This window comes from Nomascus leucogenys, chromosome 1a, assembly GCF_006542625.1.
Source record: "Nomascus leucogenys isolate Asia chromosome 1a, Asia_NLE_v1, whole genome shotgun sequence".
NCBI lineage: Eukaryota > Metazoa > Chordata > Mammalia > Primates > Hylobatidae > Nomascus > Nomascus leucogenys.
In genome coordinates this window covers 100,815,615-100,833,331 of record NC_044381.1, presented here as the reverse complement: position 1 = coordinate 100,833,331, position 17,717 = coordinate 100,815,615, and the positions used below count along the sequence as shown (strand labels likewise).

Below are 17,717 nucleotides of genomic sequence, written 5' to 3'. Positions count from 1 at the left end.
GGCTGGCTGGCTGACTCGCTCCACTCGGACTCATTTTTTTATTTTATTTAGCCTTCCATTGCTTTCGTTATCTTATTTTCCTAAGTTGGAAACTTAGATGATTGATTTGAAATTTCTGTTCTTTACTAACATGTGTTTTTAATGTTATAAATTTCTCTTTAAGCACTGCTTTTCCTGCATCCTACAAATGTTTGTATTTTAAATTCATTTTCATTTAGTTAAAATTTTTTTTTTAATTTCTCTTGATACTCCTTTAGCCATTTGTTATTTAGGAGTGTATTATTTAATCTCCAAATATGCAGCATAGAAAACATTTAAAAATAATTGTAAAAATGTGTTATTTTGTATTTAAACAAGAGCAAATTCCAAATCAACTGTTGCACATACGTAAATATTTAATACTCAAATGATGAAAAAACATACAAAAAATATTTACCTGTTTTTAGGATAAGGAAAGATATCCTAATCATAGATAAGTAATAATTATCTGTAGTAAAAATTGATAGGTTTTTAAAAGATTTAAATTTATGTCAATGGCAATAGAAGAGTAGTGGGAGTGGGTTAGCTTTGGGCTGAGGCACAAGAGGGATTTCTAGAACACAGATTATATTCTATTCCTTTACTTTGGTAATGGTCCCATCACTGTTCATTTTCTGATAATTTATCAACATGCTCATTTCTAATTGTGCACCTTTCTATATGCATAATGTGTTTTAATAAAATGTATACAAATTTGGTAGATCAAGATAACTATAAAATAATCACTGGCAGAAAATAGAATTGTGATAGGTTTTATAGAATATGTTAATATTAGTATGATAGAGTTATGTTAATCATTAAGAAAACCATAACCACATAAGATGATACATAGTTATAAACTATGCATAAATAAATTACAGAAAAATTGAAAATACAAAGACATATTCAACATCACTTGTAAACAAAAGAAAAAATTATACAATTTAAAACAAACACTTTTGCATTTAAAATTGGGAAAATATAACAAAAATTATATAAAAACATGGATAATTAAAATGTTAGAAAAGATCATTTTATATACTGGAGTTTGAAAATTACTACACTTTAAGAAAGAAAAAAAGGTGTGAAGCATAGAATATAAAACAGTATGATCATAAGCTAGAAGTAAAGAGATGAAATGTATGTGTTGCATATGCAGAGAAATAAACATTATGTAAACATGTATTAACACAAGTGGTTATAAATAATCAATAAGCTTATTTATAAAGTTCAAGTAATTATTACTTAATTATATACAGTTTTTTAGCCATAAAAAGGCATTTTTGGATTTTATATCCAAGTGTGCTAAGTAGTAAGATATAGTGTAAGCAAAAATAGCTACAAATTTTAAAACGTAAGATTAGTTTCCATTAAAGACCCTCATCCAAATCAACCTCACCACATATTCCAGTCTTTGATATATTCAAAATATTAGGTCAATTATTCCTTGATTGTCTTTTACTTAATATCTAATATTGCAATGCATATTACATACGAAGCATAAAAGTAAAAATAATAAACCAAGAAACATTTGTTAAGGCCACAGAAACAATTCTGGAAGACAACAGAGTCACACTGAAAGTCAGTGCCAAATGTGAATCCAGCACAGATAGAACAGTTAGCAACTGAGTAAGATAAGCCCAAAAGATGATGACAAAATGGGCAGTAATAAGAAAATCTCTACTAACAAAGGAAACACTTCATGTGGAAATGTATTAAATATCTTTTTTTAAAAATTGACCTTTTGTATGAAAATACAACAAATGTTAAATATGGATACTGAATAACTCCATAATTAAACAGTGTAAAAAGTTGAAATGTTTGCCAATTATTTAATAAAGTCAGTAAATATAATATAAAAATTCACTTTACAAATTGGTTCATTTTATTATCAATATTTTCTATAAAATCCTCTACAAAACAATTATAGTCCAATCTTACTTATAGGTACAAAATGTTTAATAAAACATTTGCAGATAGATTATAGATGTATTAAATAAATAAACACTCTGATCAAAGTATTTATTCCAGAAAGTTGTTGGTATAAGGAAATGTATCAACAAAATCCATTGCTCCAAAAAGACAATACTTCTGATTTTAAAGAATTATTTATTGCAATAATTGCTTCAGTTATGTCTTATATGTTTTTTCTGAATGTCTTGACTTCATTCATTTCCCCCCACTAGTTGATATAAAATGTTGGATATGATTTGCATGGTTTTACTTTAGTTTTATCAAACAGCAACAGTGATAATCCCAAATTTTTATTTGAATTAGGAGGTTGGGAGCATTAGTTTTGAAATCCAAGTTAGATGCTTGCCTTTTGCTTTTGCAAATTTTTTCAGCATTTTTTTTTTGTTTTGCGTGTGTTTCGATTTCTTCATTTGTCTTATAAATTTTTTCCTTCCCAATCAGTTCATCGTTATTTACATGTTTAAAAGAATTATTTATTTAATCAGTGTTTTCAATTGTAGCAGTTATCCAAAATATTTTACTCTAAGTCTTAATGTTCTCTTCAAATTTGAAAATGTATTTTATAATTTACTTGTCTTTCTTCTATGTTTTCTTTTTTTACATTTGTCTCTTTTATTTGAAGAACCTATTCTTGGTCTTACCTATCAGTTCTACAAAAGATAGATTTATTTTTCTCATTATAAATTTTCTTTATCTTTTTACATCACCACCCAGATAGTAAGCATAGTAGTCAATAAGGTAATTTTTAATCCTCACCTTTTTCCCTCCTTCACACTCAAGTAAGGCCCTGTGTCTACTCTTTCTTTATTTGTGTCCACATGTACTCAATGTTCTCACTAAGAGAACATGAGATGTTTTGTTTTCTGTCCCTGTGTTACTTCACTTAGTATAATGGCCTCTAGTTTCATCCGTGTTTCTGCAAACGACACAATCTCATTCTATTTTAACGGCTGCATAGTATGGATGGCAGTGGCGGCCCGTCTGGAAAAGCCACTGCCATGTCGCTGACTGCAGTCCGGGACGCAGGGCGAGGTCTGCCTACTCCATGGAGTTGGCAGGAGTTGGAAAAAGGTGAAGCCCTACCCCCTTTCAAGTTAGAGGGGTGGGATTCCTGCCCCTTTGGGCAGCTACAGCTGCTCAGTCATGGCTGTGGACCCGGACATCTCTGCATTCTCAGAGGCTTAGGAAGTTACCCCATCCCTGCAGGCTCAGAAGTGTCTGCTCCCACTTCCTGGCCTCTCCGCATTCTCAGAATCCACCCAATTTTGGAAGGCAGCTATGCTCACCACTATACCACCAACTCCCCACTCCAATTTTGGAGCAAAGTTGTGGTTGAGGCTGAGTGCTGGGTGTGCATGTGCTCAGGGCAGGGCTGACACACCAGCCCCCTGCTGCCTCAGCCCCCTCCAGACTTGGGAAACAAAGGAGCACAGGAAGGAGGCTTAGGTGGGGCTAAAGGTGATTAGGTGTGAGCCTGCAGGTACCCCTCCGCATGAACAGCCTGGGCACTGTGGGGCACCATAGATGGCAGGTTAATGGCGGCAGGAGGCAGACAGGCTCCTGGGAAGAAAAGGGCAGGTGCCCAGTTAAACCCCGCCTTCAAGTCAGGGATGGCCTTGAGACCTTGGGACCAGGCTGCCAGTTCTGCAGATCAGGCTGGTAGTTCTGCAGACCAGAGTGAGAACTTATGGTGCCTTTTCCAGGCCCACCCATGGCTGCCCATGGGCCAACCAGCATGCATTTCTTCCCCTCTGAAGCCCGTAACAATCCTGGACTCAACCCTACTCCAGGAGACAACAGAAAGACCTACCTGCACAGAGGAGTTCCCAACTGTGGGTCTCCTCTCTGCTGAGAGCAGAGCAGGTGATGGGATGACCTTACAGCAGAGAGGAACTACACACCGTGAGTCTCCTCTGAGCTGTTCTGTTGCTCAACAGAGCATCTCTTTCCCTTGCTCAACCTCCATTTGTCCACATACATCATGCTTTCTGAATACGAGACAAAAACTCAAGACCCGCTTAACGGCAGGGCTGAAAGAGCTGTAACACAAACAGGGCTGAAACACGCCCCTTGCTTGCCACTTTGCAGGCATTAAGAAAAAAAGAACAGAAGAGCTGCAGCCCTATAGGGAGCCCAGACGTAGGAGCTCCCCAAGCCAGGGCTATGACCCCCTGTTTGGGGCTCTGCAGTTCCTGGCATCACCAAGCTTCCGAGTGTCACTGTGTTTCATGTTGCCAGCTGTGGAAGCTGCTTGCAGAATGCCTGGTCCCTCTGCAGCCTCACAGGGATCTGGGACTCCTGCTGGTGCCTGGAGCTGCCTACCCCACTGCACCTGGTGTGCCTGGCTGTCCACAGTGGCCGGACCCCTGCTCACTTGCTCACACATCATTCACCACTCTGTGCCTGGCTCGCCTTTGGCAGGCATGGGATCCAGGCCAGTAGCATAAGCCAACCACGGTCTGCCAAGCTGACTAGGTAGAACAAGCCCAGTAGGCCTGAGCAAAACTTGGGCAAAGGTGCCACCAGCCACAAAGGTTTCCAGCCAGAAGAATGACACTGCAAGGACCCTGTAACAGTATTCCATAGGGTATGTGTACCACATTTTCCTTATGCAGTCTACCACTGATGGGAATTTAGGTTGATTCCATGTCTTTGCTATTGTGCATGGTGCTGCAATGAACATACATATTAATGTGTCTTCATGGTAGAATGATTTAAAATCCTTTCGATATATACCCAATAATGGAATTGCTAGGTCAAATGCATTTTCTACTTTGAGTTCTTTGAGAAATTGCCAAACTGCTTTCCACAATGGCTGAACCGGTTTATATTCCAATCAGAAGTGTAAAAGCATTCCTTTGTCTCTGCAAGCTTGCCAGCATCTGCTATTGTTTGACTTAATAATAATGGCCATTCTGACTGGTATGAGATAGTATCGCAGTGTGGTTTTGATTTGCATTTATCTAATGATTATTGATGTTGAGCATGTTGAGAACTTTTTAATATTCTTGTTTGCTACATGTATGTCTTCTTTTAAAAAGTGTCTGTTAATATACTTTGCCCACTTTTTAATGGGGTTGTTTTGTTCTTGTAAATTTTTTTAGGTTTTTTATAGATTCTGGATACTAGATCTTTTCTAGATGATTAGTTTGCAAATATTTTCTTCCATTCTATAAGATTTCTGTTTACTCTATTGAAAGCTTCATTTGCTGTGCAGAAGCTCTTTAATTAGGTCCCCTTTGTCAATTTCTATTTCTGTCGTGATTGCTTTTAATGTCTTTGTCATGAAATATTTGCCAGATCCTATATCCAGAATAGTATTTTCTAGGTAACCTTCCAGGGTTTTAATAGCTTTAGCATGTACATCTAAGTTTTTATTCCACTGTGAGTTAATCTTTGTATGTAACATAAGGAAAGGGTCCAGTTTCAATTGTCTGCATACGGCTAGCCAGTTAGCCCAGCTCCATTTATTGAGTAGGGAGTCATTTGCTCATTTATTTTTATTTCAGTTTTGTCAAAGATCAAATAATTGTAGGTGTGCAGTGTTACTTCTAGACTCTCTATTCTGTTCCATTGGTTATGTGTCTGTTTTTGTACAACTACCATGCTGTTTTGGTTACTGTAGCCAAATACTGTAGTATAGTTAGAAGTTGGGTAACAGCTTTGTTCTTTTTGCTTAGGATTCCCTTGGCAATTCAAGCTATTTTGGTTATATACAAGCTTTAAAAATTCTTTTTCTGATTATGTGAAGAATATCATTGGTAGTTTGATAAGAATGGCATTAAATCTGTCAATTGCTTTGAGCAGTATCATTGTTTAAATATAACACTGATTCTTTCTAGCCATGAGCATGAAATATTTTTGCATTTGTTTATGTAAATTTTAATTTCTTTCAGCAGTGTTTTGTAATTCTCATTGTAAAGATCTTTCACCTCTCAGGTGGCTATATTCCTAGATATTTTATTCTGTTCGTGGCTATCAGGAATGGGATTGTGTTCTCGATTTAGCTCTCAGCTTGGAAGTTGTTGGTGTATAGAAATGCTACCGATTTTCGCACATTGATTTTTTATCCTGAAGCTTTGCTGAAATTGTTTATCAGGTCAAAGAGATTTGGGGCAAAGGCTATGGGATGTCTGCAAAAAGGGATAGTTTGACCTCCTTTCTTCCTATTTGGATATCTTTTATTTCTTTCTTTTGGCTGTAGCTCTGGCCAGGACTTCCAGTACTATGTTGAATAAAAGTGGTGAAAAATGGCTTTCTTGTCTGTTCTGGTTTTCAAGGGAAATTCTTCCAGCTCTTGCCCATTCAGTATAATGTTGGCTATGGGTTTGTCATAAATGGCTCTTATTATTTTGAAGCATGTTCCTTTAATGCCTAATTTGTTAAGGGTTTTTTAATAAGAAGGGATGTTTAATTATATTAAAAGTCTTCTCTGCATCTATTGAGATGATCTTTTTTTTTGTCTTTAGTTCTGTTTATGTGATGAATCGTATTTATTGATTTGTGTATGTTGAACCAATCTTGCATACCAGAGATAAAGCCAACTATTTCCTGGTATATTAGCTTTTTGATGTGCTGCTAGATTCAGTTTGCTAGTATTTTGTTGAGTACTTCTGCATCTATGTTCATCAAGGATATTGGCTTGAAGTTTGTTGTTGCTGTTGTTGCTGTGTCTCTGACTGGTTTTGTATCAAGATGATGGTGGCCTCATGAAATGAGTTAGTTCTCACAGAATTTGCAATTTTTTGGGATAGTTTCAGTAGAAATGGCACCAGGTCTTCTTTATACATCTGGTAGAATTCAGCTGTAAATCCATCTGTCCTAGACTTACTCTGGTTGGTAGATTTTTTATTACTAATTCAATTTTGCAAATCATTATTACTGTGTTCAGGGATTCAATTTCTTTTTGTTTCATTATTGGCAGGTTATGTGTTTCCTGAACTTTATCCATTTCTTCTGGGACTTCTTGCTTGGGTGCATAGAGGTGTTCATAATAGTTTCTGAGGGCTTTTTTGTATTTCTATGGGGTCAATGTCAATGTTCCCTTTGCCATTTCTGATTGTGTTTATTTGGATCTTCTCTCTTTTTTGATTAGTCTAGCTAGAGGTCTATCTTATTTATTCATTCACAAAAGCAATTTGTGGATTCATTGATCTTTTATTATGTTTTGTTGTGTGTGTCTCAATTTCCTTCACTTCAGCTCTGATATTAGTAATTTTTTCTTCTCCTTGCTTTAGTGTTCATTTGCTCCTGTTTCTCTAGTTCGTCTAGATGTGATGTCAGGTTGTTGGTTTTAGCTCTTTTTAACATTGTGATGTTGGCATTTAGCACTATAAATTTCCCTCTTAAGACTATTTTAATTGTGTCCTAGCGAGTCTGACATCTTGTGACTTTATTCTCATTTGTTTCAAATAATTTGCTGATTTCTGCCTTAAATTCATTGTCTACCCAAAGGTCATTTAGAATCAAGTTGTTTAACTTCCATGTAATTGTAGGGTTTCAGTGATTTTCTTAGCATTAATTTCTATTTATATTTTGCTATAGTCTGAGAATGTGATTGGAATGGTTTAGGGTTTTCTTTTCTTTGTTTTTTCCTGAGGATTCTTTCATGTCCAATTGTCTGGGTGATTTCAGAATATTTGCCATGTGGTGATGAAAAGAATATATAATCTGTTGTGTTTGGTTGGACAGGTCTGTAGATGTCTATTATATCCATTTGGTCAAGTATTGAGTTCAGGTCCTGAATATCTTAATTAATTTTATGCCTCAATGATATGTCTAATACTGTAAGTAAAAGGTCAAAGTCACTGCACTCCAGCCTGGGCGAAAGAGTGAGACTCCTTCTTAAAAAAAAAAATAAAAAAATAAAATGTCAAAGTCTCCCACTGTTACTTTGTGAAAATATAAATTTCTTTGTAGGTCTCTCCACTAGCCAAGGTTCTCTCGAGGGACAGAACTAACAGGACAGATGTACATATAAAGGGGAGTTTACTAAGGGGTATTGACTCACATGATCACAAGGTGAGGTCCCACAATAGGCCGTCTGCAGGCTGAGGAACAAGGACACCAGTCGGAGTTCTAAAACCTCATAAGCAGGGAAGCCAACAGTGCAGCCTTCAGTCTGTTGTTGAAGGTCCAAGAGTCCCAAAGCTGAAGAACTTGGAATCCAGGGTTTGATGGCAGGAAGCATCCAGCATGGGAGAAAGACAGAGTCAAGAAGACTCAGCAAGTCTGCTCTTTTCATTCCTGTTTTTATGCTGACAGCTGATTCGATGGGGTCCACCCAGAGTGAGGGTGGATCTGTTTCTCCCAGTCCAGATGACTCAAATGTGAATTGCCTTTGGCAACACCCTCACAGACACACCAAGGAACAATTCTTTGCATCCTTCAATCCAATCAAGTTGACACTCAATATTAACCATCACAGTCTCTAAGAACTTGCTCTATAAATCCGGGTGCTCCTGTGTTGGGGCTTCTTTTTGAATTGAATACTTTACCATTATGTAATCCTCTTCTTTGTCTTTTTTTTTTTTATCTTTGTTGGTTTTAAGTCTGTTTTGTATGAAATAAGAATAGCAACCCTTGCTTTTTTCTTTCTTTTTTATTTTTCTTTATCTGCTTGGTAGATTTTTCTCCATCCCTTTACTTTGAGTTTATGAGTGTCATTGCATGGGCAGTAAGTCTCTTGAAGACTGTCTATCATTGATCTTGGTTCTTTATCCAGCATGCTGCTCTATGCCTTTTAATTGTAGCATTTACCCCATTTACTTTCAAAGTTAATATTGTTACGTGTGAGTTTGATCCCGTTCTTGTGTTGTTAGCTGGTTATTATGCAAACTTTTCTGTATGGTTGCTTTATAGAGTCAATGGTTTCTGAGGTGGCTGGCAACAGCCTTTCTTTTCCATATTTGGCACTCCTTTTAAGGCCCCTTGTAAAGCAGGTCTGGTGGTAATGAACTCCTTTAGTATTTCTTGTGTGAAATGGATCTTATTTCTCTTTCACTTTTGAAGCTTAGTTTAGCTGGATATGAAATTACTGGTTGAAAATTCTTTTTTGTAAGTATGTTGAGCATAATCCCCCAATCTCTTCTGACTTGCTGCATTTCTGCCGAACATTTTGCTGTCAGCCTGATGAGGTTCCCTTCGAAGGTTACCTGCCCCTTCTCTCTAGCTAGCTTTAACATTTTTTCATTCATTTTGACCTTGGAGATTCTGACGATGATGTGTCTTGTGAATGTTTTTTATTTTTATTGGTTAGTGTCCCTCAGGGTATCTCTGCATTTCCTGAATTTGAATGTTGGCCTCTCTAGAAATTTTGGAGAAATTTTCATGGATGAAATCCTAAAACATATTTTCCAAATGACTTTTTTTCTCCTCATCTCTTCCGTGGAAGCCAATGAGTCATAGATTTTGTCTCTTTACAAAATCCCATATTTTTCAGAAGTTTTTTTTTTGCCTAAATGAGTTAGTTCAGAAAGCCAGTCTTCTAGCTCTGAGATTCTTTCCTCAGCTTGGTGTATTCTGCTACAATACTTGCAATTACATTATGAAATTCTTGTAATATGTTTTCCATACTGTATCAGATCAGGTTTGTTATTTCTTATTATGGCCATTTTGTCTATCAGCTCCTATATCTTTTTATTGTAATCCTTGGATTCTGTGTCAACTTTCTCCTGTAACTCAATGATATTAATTCCTACCCATATTTGGAATTCTATTTCTGTCATTTCTGTCATTTAAACCCAATTAAGTATCCATGCTGGGGAACTGTTGCAGTCATTTGAGGTAAAAAGACATTTTACGTTTTTGAGTTGCCAGGGTTCTTGTGCTGGTTCTTTCTCATCTCTGTGGGCTGATATAGCTTCAACTATGTTGTAGTTTGAGTACAGTCAGTTGGCATTCTTTCTGCATGTTTTAAGAATACTGAGGCTTTTTGTGGGATCTTTATCTGTAGCTGAGTTATTGTCCTTGATTTCCCAGAGGAGTATATTAGCAAAGTATTTTTGGTGTTGAAGCTTGGGCTGGGATCCAGTAGATGGTGTTTCAGCATAATGGCCAGAAGGTAGACTCTAGCTCAGCCATGTGGCTCCTCTGTATTTCTTCTTGATTGCAGCCATGCTCCCTCTCAATGCTCTAAAAGTGTGAGCTTCTCTCCCACTGAAGGGCTGGCTGCAGATCTCGGCTTGGCACTCCTAGGCTGCACACCACTACCCTGGGGCAAGCTCAGGCTTTATGTTTCTTCCCCAGCTTGGAGACAGCAGGGGAAGGGACCTTGGCAGTGGCTATGCCAGATGGTGTTTCACTTGTCTTTTGGGGCTCCACCCCAGAGAAATGCGGAGCCACTGCCAGTTAGTGCATTTGGCCTGCGATAGGGTGGCTGCATTGAGGGCTCAAGTTGGGGAGCCTTGCCTGGTGATGACTGAGGTGGGGGGTACTTATTGGGGGACTGACTGGCCTCTTCTCCTTAGGGTGGCTGTGGCTTGCTGGATGTGGTTAAAGCACTCAGGGTCTTTGGTTCTTTCTCAGTCTGAGGACAAGAAGGACAGTACCACTGCAGTAGCAGTGGCAGAGAGGCTGTTGGTTGTCTTTGGGAGATCCACCTCAGAAAAATGCAGAGCTGCTGTTACCAAGGATGTTTAGCCACAGGGTAGGACAGCTGCACTACTGGCACTGGCGATCTGAGTTGGGACCCCCACTGCTGAGGAGTGTTAGAGACTGGGCTACTCTCTTGTGTGGTGACTGTGTCATGCTAGCAGTGCAAGTGAAGCCCTCAGGCCCTTTGTTTCTTCTCCAGGTCAAGAACAGCAGGGGAGAACCACCATCATGGCAGTGCCAGAGAGGTGATCAGTTGTCTCTGGGAGCCCCTTCCCCGGGAAACACAGAGCCACTAGCAGTGGAAATCCTCAACTAGGGTGGGAGAGCTGTTCTGCTCTCCCAAGCAGAACCATTTATCTTTCCATTTTGAAAGATAAAACTGTTCTGGAGACGACGGCGGTGATGGTTGCTGAACAATGTGAATGTACCTAATGTCATTCAACTGTCAACTGAAAAATAATGGAAATTGTCAATGTTTATACTGGCCATTCTAGATGAAATCATATATATTTACAATTTTTAGTATTGATACGTGGTATATTTTCCCATAATAAAAGATGAAAACGAAAGCAGTTGGATCTTTAAAAAGAAAAGAAAGAAGCGAAGAATACACACAAGCTTCCTCCTGATTACAAGAAGAGCCCCCAAAGCTTCTATGGACACTCCCTTTTCTTCTTCCTGCATTCTTATGGGGAAATCTTTAGAGATTGCGGAGCTTGGGTGACTTTGGCTAATAAGGAGCTCTGTGCCTTGAGCCCCCCAGGCCATAGAATAGTCAATACTCAGTCTGTGCCTCCAGCCCCACAGTCTGAGGTTCCAGTCCTGGGGGCTCCACACCCATCACCTGTATCGGGAGGCTCATGTCTCACCCTGTCTTCTTGCCAGCCTTGAGGACGGAGTCTGAGCCTCCATCGTGCCCCACGCAAGGAGGACAGTGGACCTGTTCTCCACGGTCATGGCCCAGCAGAGGGGAAGGGCAGTTCAGTGAGTGCTGAGGGACGGTCGGGAGCCTCGCTTTGTTTCCTCATCCTCAGGACAAACAGGACAGTGCGGTGGGCAGATGGGAGGAGACCAAGGTGCAACCTGTCAGCTCAGCAGACTGTGGAGTTTCTGTTCTTGCTTGTGGTGGGGGGTCTCAGAAATCTTATTCAAAATTTTGCCTTCCTCCCCCACTGGTTATCCTTTTCATAGACACCTCACCCATGATAGCAGGGAATGAGTCCCTCTAAACTATTCCCTAAGAACAACAAAGATGATGAAGGTGATGATGAGGATAAAGAGGATGAAGACAGACACCAGGGCATCATGAACCCTCACTGAGGGCTTCCTAAAGGCCAGGCTCTGAGCTCTGTGCTCTATGCAGCTTGTTTCATTTCATCTGCATAGTCTCCCAGTTATGAGCGCACATTTCATGATGATTTTACGGACTAGAGAAGGAGCAACGCATTTCCATAGATCTTGTACCAGATCATGAAGTCAAAAAGGGTGAAGTCCAATTTGAACCAGGCAGTCTAAGTCCGGACACATGGCATTTGGCCAATCCTCTCCCTGCATCCAACCTGCCCTCTCAAATCCTTGTCACTCAGGCCGATGCCCCTGATCACTGTGCCCTTCCCTTTGGGGGTTCCTTGTAGACCACAGCTAGACCAGTGGGTGCCACAGTCACTGTGTCAAGTAGAGAAAGGGCAGCAGAGATCACATCAAAGGTTCCAGAAAGAATGGGCACAGGATCATTTGGGACGCATCTCTCCCTTGCTCCTGTTCTTGGCTTTCCTTACAGCTCTCGACTTCCTCGAAGGAGTCATCAGTTCGGAATTTGGCTTCCATTCCTATTGAGGAAGCAGGAAACCGTTTCAAAAAATGCCCCTCAGGTGTGCCTGTGGTTAAGACCTCTGAGCTCTGCTTACAACTTTTGGAAGCTGGGCGCGGTGGCTCACCCCTGTAATCCCAGCACTTTGGGAGGCTGAGGCAGGCGAATCACAAGGTCAGGCGTTCGAGACCAGCCTGGACAACATGGGGAAACCCCGTCTCTACTTAAAAATAGAACAAAATGAGCTGGGCGTAGTGGCAGGCGCCTGTCATCTCAGCTACTCGGCAGGCTGAGGCAGGAGAATAGCTTGAACCTGGGATGAGGAGGTTGCAGTGAGCCAAGATCACTCCACTGCACTCCAGCCTGGGCAACAGAACGAGACTCTGTCTCAAAAAAGCAAAAACAAAACCACAACTTTTTGAGAGTTGGAAGACCATGAAGTAGAGTACCCGGGACTTAGAGTCTGGTCATGAATTTGGAATAGCACCCTTTCTACTTCTCTGTATGGCAGGGGGTGAGATGTCCATCCTCTGAGACTCAGCACTCTCATCTGAGCTGATTTCTAGTTGATCCAATGGAAGCAAGCGATGATGAAACTGATCGTGGGTGTCCGCTGCGTGATCTCTCTGTGACAGATGCATAAAGTCAAGGCAAAGTGAATCTTCGATACATTTGTTAATATTTTAAGCTTCCACTCCATACAATTCAACAGAAATATCCCCTGACCTGAAGTTCTGGTTTCCCTGCATTCCAGACAGGACATTTTCTTTCGTCCTTATCTCAGTAAGTACTGAGTATTGTGAGAGGAACAAGTGAGTCTCTTTTGTTTCTGATTCCCCAGAGCCTATATCTTGCTTGGCACAGAAGAGATAGCAAAAGTCAAAATCTATGTTAATTCTTGAATTGACACTTCCTTGGTTCACAAAAATTGGCTGTCATCGGTGTGACTTCGACTTACTTGATTCTTTTTGTTTTTTGTTTTTTGACACGGAGTTTTGCTCCCGTTGCCCAGGCTGGAGTGCAGTGGTGTGATCTCGGCTCACCGTAGCCTCTGCCTCCGAGGCTCAAGCCATTCTCCCGCCTCAGTCTCCCGAGTAGCTGGGGCTACAGGCACCCGCCGCCATACCGGGAGAAGTTTTTGTATTTTTAGTAGAGGCGGGGTTTCACCTTGTTGGCCAGGATGGTCTTGATCTCCTGACCCCGTGGTCCACCCTCCTCGGCCTCCCAAAGTGCTGGGATTACAGGCGTGAGCCACCGCGTCCGGCCGAACTTTCTGATGAAAACTCTAAGTGCACCTAAGCTAAGGACAGGAGTTATAGCTTACGTGAATTTTCAAAGACCCACCGATTTGAGGAAGCAATTACTCTCTTGAAGGAGAAAAGTCAGAAAATGGAATGATGACATCACTAGGACCTAACCGGCATGTGGAACTATTTTCTGCTTATGAACTATCAACTTTCATTTCATTCCAGATGACATGGTCTCAGCTCTTGTTGCCCAGGCTGGAGCGTAATGGCTCGATCTCGGCTCACTGCAACCTCCGCCTCCCAGGTTCAAGCAATTCTCCTGCCTCAGGCTCCTGAGTAGCTGAGATTACAGGTAGGCACCACTACGCCTGGCTAATTTTGTATTTTTAGTAGAGATGGGGTTTCCCCATGTTGAGGCTGGTCTCGAACTCCTGACCTCAGGTGATCCGCCCGCCTCAGCCTCCCAAAGTGCTGGGATTACAGGCATGAGCCACTGTGCCTGGCCCGGTCTCAGCTGTAATACAGTGTTTATAAATGTTCTAAATCAAGGGAATTTGTATCAATCTAGTAGAATAAAATAAAATGTTTGAGTTCTTAATTTCCTTTAATTAGGATAACCTTTTTCTTCAAGTGAAGAGAATGGTTTAATTACGTATTTTTCTTCGGACAAGATAGGCTGTATTTTCTAGCAGTTACGCATTTGTTATATATGATGATCTGGTTCTTGGAACATTCTTGAATCTAGTGTCTCTAAGGCAGGTGTGTACAGCAAGAAGTGAAGAACACAGAAATCAATGATGAAAGCATTAGAAGACAATTGAGTTTGTCAGAACTGCAAAATATTGCTGAGTGTGGATTGCTCTGAAATCTGAAAACATTACATGTGAATTGCTTCTATCCAAAATGCAGACACAATGCCGGGTGTTGGTTTGCTTGTTTCCCATTTTTCAACCCCCTTTTCTAGGCAAAAGGTGTCCAAACCATGCAGACCCACAGAATCTTAACAGATGTCTCTAGATGCCTCCTCTTAGAACTCTCAGGGGATCCAGAACTGCAGCCGATCCTCGCCGGGCTGTTCCTGTCCATGTGCCTGGTCACGGTCCTGGGGAACCTGCCCATCATCCTGGCCATCAGCCCTGACTCTCACCTCCATACCCCCATGTACTTCTTCCTCTCCAACCTGTCTTTGCCTCACATCGGTTTCACCTCCACCACGGTCCCCGAGATGATTGCGGACATCCAATCTCACAGCACAGTCATCTCCTAGGCAGGCTACCTGACTCAGATGTCTCTCTTTGCCATTTTTGGAGGCATGGAAGAGAGACAAGCTCCTGAGTGTGATGGCCTATGACCAGTTTGTAGCCATCTGTCACCCTCTATATCATTCAGCCATCATGAACCCGTGTTTCTGTGGCTACCTAGTTTTGTTGTCTTTTATTTTTTTTCTTCTCAGTCGTTTAGACTCCCAGCTGCACAACTTGATTGCCTTGCTAATGACCTGCTTCAGGGATGCAGAAATTCCTAATTTCTTTTGTGACCCTTCTCAACTCCCCCATCTTGCATGTTGTGACACCTTCACCAATAACATAATCATGTTATTTCCCTGGTGCCCTATTTGGTTTCCTTCCCATCTCGGGGACCCTTTTCTCTTACTGTAAAATTGTTTCCTCCGTTCTGAGGGTTTCATCATCAGGTGGGAAGTATAAAGCCTTCTCCACCTGTGGGTCTCACCTGTCAGTTATTTGCTGAGTTTATGGAAGAGGCGTTGGAGGGTACCTCAGTTCAGATGTGTCATCTTCCCCCAGAAAGGGTGCAGTGGCCTCAGTGATGTACGTGGTGGTCACCCCCATGCTGAACCCCTTCGTCGACAGCCTGAGAAACAGGGATATTAAAGGTGTCCTGTGGTGGCCACATGGCAGCACAGTCTAATCTCAGTATCTTTTTATCTGTTTCATTCCTTTTGTAGTGTGGGTTAAAAGAGGCAGTAAGGTCAAATAAGAATGATAACACAGGGTGAACACCCACTGTGACATTAGGAGTAATACCTCCCTAGGATATAAAAAATACTGTCACAGAGTATACACCCAAGGGGTACACCCACTGTGATATTAGAAGCAATATCTCCCTATAATATGAAGAAAAATATCACAGGGTGTGCACACTGTGTGATCTTAGGAGTAACCTTTACCCTGGATATTACGACTAACATCAAGGGTGTACACACACGGGGTACGTGCACTGTGATATGAGGAGTTGTATCTCCCTAGGATATTACGAATCATATCACAGGGTATACACTCTGTGGGTACATCCACTGTGGTATTTGAAGTCATATCTCTCTATGACATTACAAATGATATCAAAGGGTGTACACCCCTGTGACATATTAGGAGTAACATCCTTCTAGGGTATTACAGATAATGTCACAAGGTGAACACCTTCTGTGACACTTTGTACACCCTTTGTGACATTGAAAGAAACATCCCCCTAGGATATTACGAAGAATGACACAGGCGGTGTACACACATTGTGAAATTAGTAGTGAACTCCCGCAAGGATATTAGCAATCTTATGACACGGTCTACACGCCCTGTGACATTAGTAGTGACGTTTTCCCAGAATATTAGTCTCCGCCCCCTGCGATATTGGGAGTCATATCATCCGCTCCCAACCAGGATATTAGGAACAAGATAACCGTAGGGATGGACACCCACTGCGATACTTTCAATAATGTCATCCTCTACCCCCGGCTATTAGGAGTAACATCATAGAGGGGTGTACACTTTCTGCGATATTGGGAGTCATATCCTCTCCCCCATGGATATCGGGAACAGTTTTATTAATTATTAATTTTAATAAATATAATAACAATAGTAATCATCGATATTAATAATTACAGTAGACACAGTAAAACTTAATACGGATTAAAACTATTAACGATTACTATTAATAATTAATAGCAATAACACTATTAATAATAAAATAATGATATCAGTAATTTATGTTACTGAAATCAATCATAAGTGGTGTTGGTAATAAAACTGATTAATATTAAGATTAATAACTAATATTATTTAAAATGACATTAATAGTAATAATTAATTTTAATCATGCATAATCCTCTCTTTAAAATAATCATTAATGACTAATAACGTTATACTATTAATTAATATTACCATCGATAATTATTAATGAGACTGATGTTTAATAATTCACAATATTATTACTCCTAATACTGCAGGGGGTGTACACCTACCAGTGATATCGTTCCTAATATCCAGGGATGGAGAGCACGATATTAGTTTTAATATCGCAGTAGATGTACACTCACCCTGTGACACCGATCCTAATATCCAGCAGGTAGAGTATGACATGACTGCCAACATAGCAATGAATGTACAGCTACCCGGTGATATTGCTCCTAATATGCACGGAAGAAGCGTATGACGTTATTCCCAATATCGCAGGGATTGTCCACCCCTTCTGTGATATTGTTCCTAGTATCCCGAGGGGGAGAGGATGATAATAATTCCAGCATCGCAGGCTGTGTTCACCCACCCTGTGATACTGTTATTAATATCCTGAAAGGGAGACGATGATATCACTCCCCATAATAGATAGATATTACTGCCCATAATAGAGCAGGAGGTGGACGCCCACCCTGTGATATTCTTCCTAATATTCAGAGGCGGAGAGATTGATATTACTCCCAATATCGCAGGAAGTGTACAATCCCGTGTGAGATGGTCCTTAATAACATTCCAAGGCGGAGGGAGTGCTATGACTACATATATCGCAGAAAGTGTACACCGCCCAGGGATATTGTTCCCATGATCCTGGACGGAAAGGGCGGATATTACTGTAAACCTCACGGAAGGTGGACACGCCCCCACTGATATTGTTTCTAATTGCAACGTGGGAGAGGAGGAAATGACCCCCAATATCGCAGGGAGCAGAAACACCCCTGTGATACTGTTCTTAATACTCAGGGAGGAAGAGGATGATATTACTCCCAATAAAGACTGGTGTACACCCGTCTGTGCAATAGTTCATAATTTCCAGAGGGGGAGATG

At 40.7% G+C, this 17,717-nt stretch overlaps 1 pseudogene; it reads left to right on the top strand.

Moving 5' to 3' along the window:
* The first annotated feature begins 14,547 nt into the window (after window positions 1-14,547).
* Window positions 14,548-15,573, top strand: LOC105739189 (annotated as a pseudogene).
* Window positions 15,574-17,717: the final 2,144 nt, after the last annotated feature.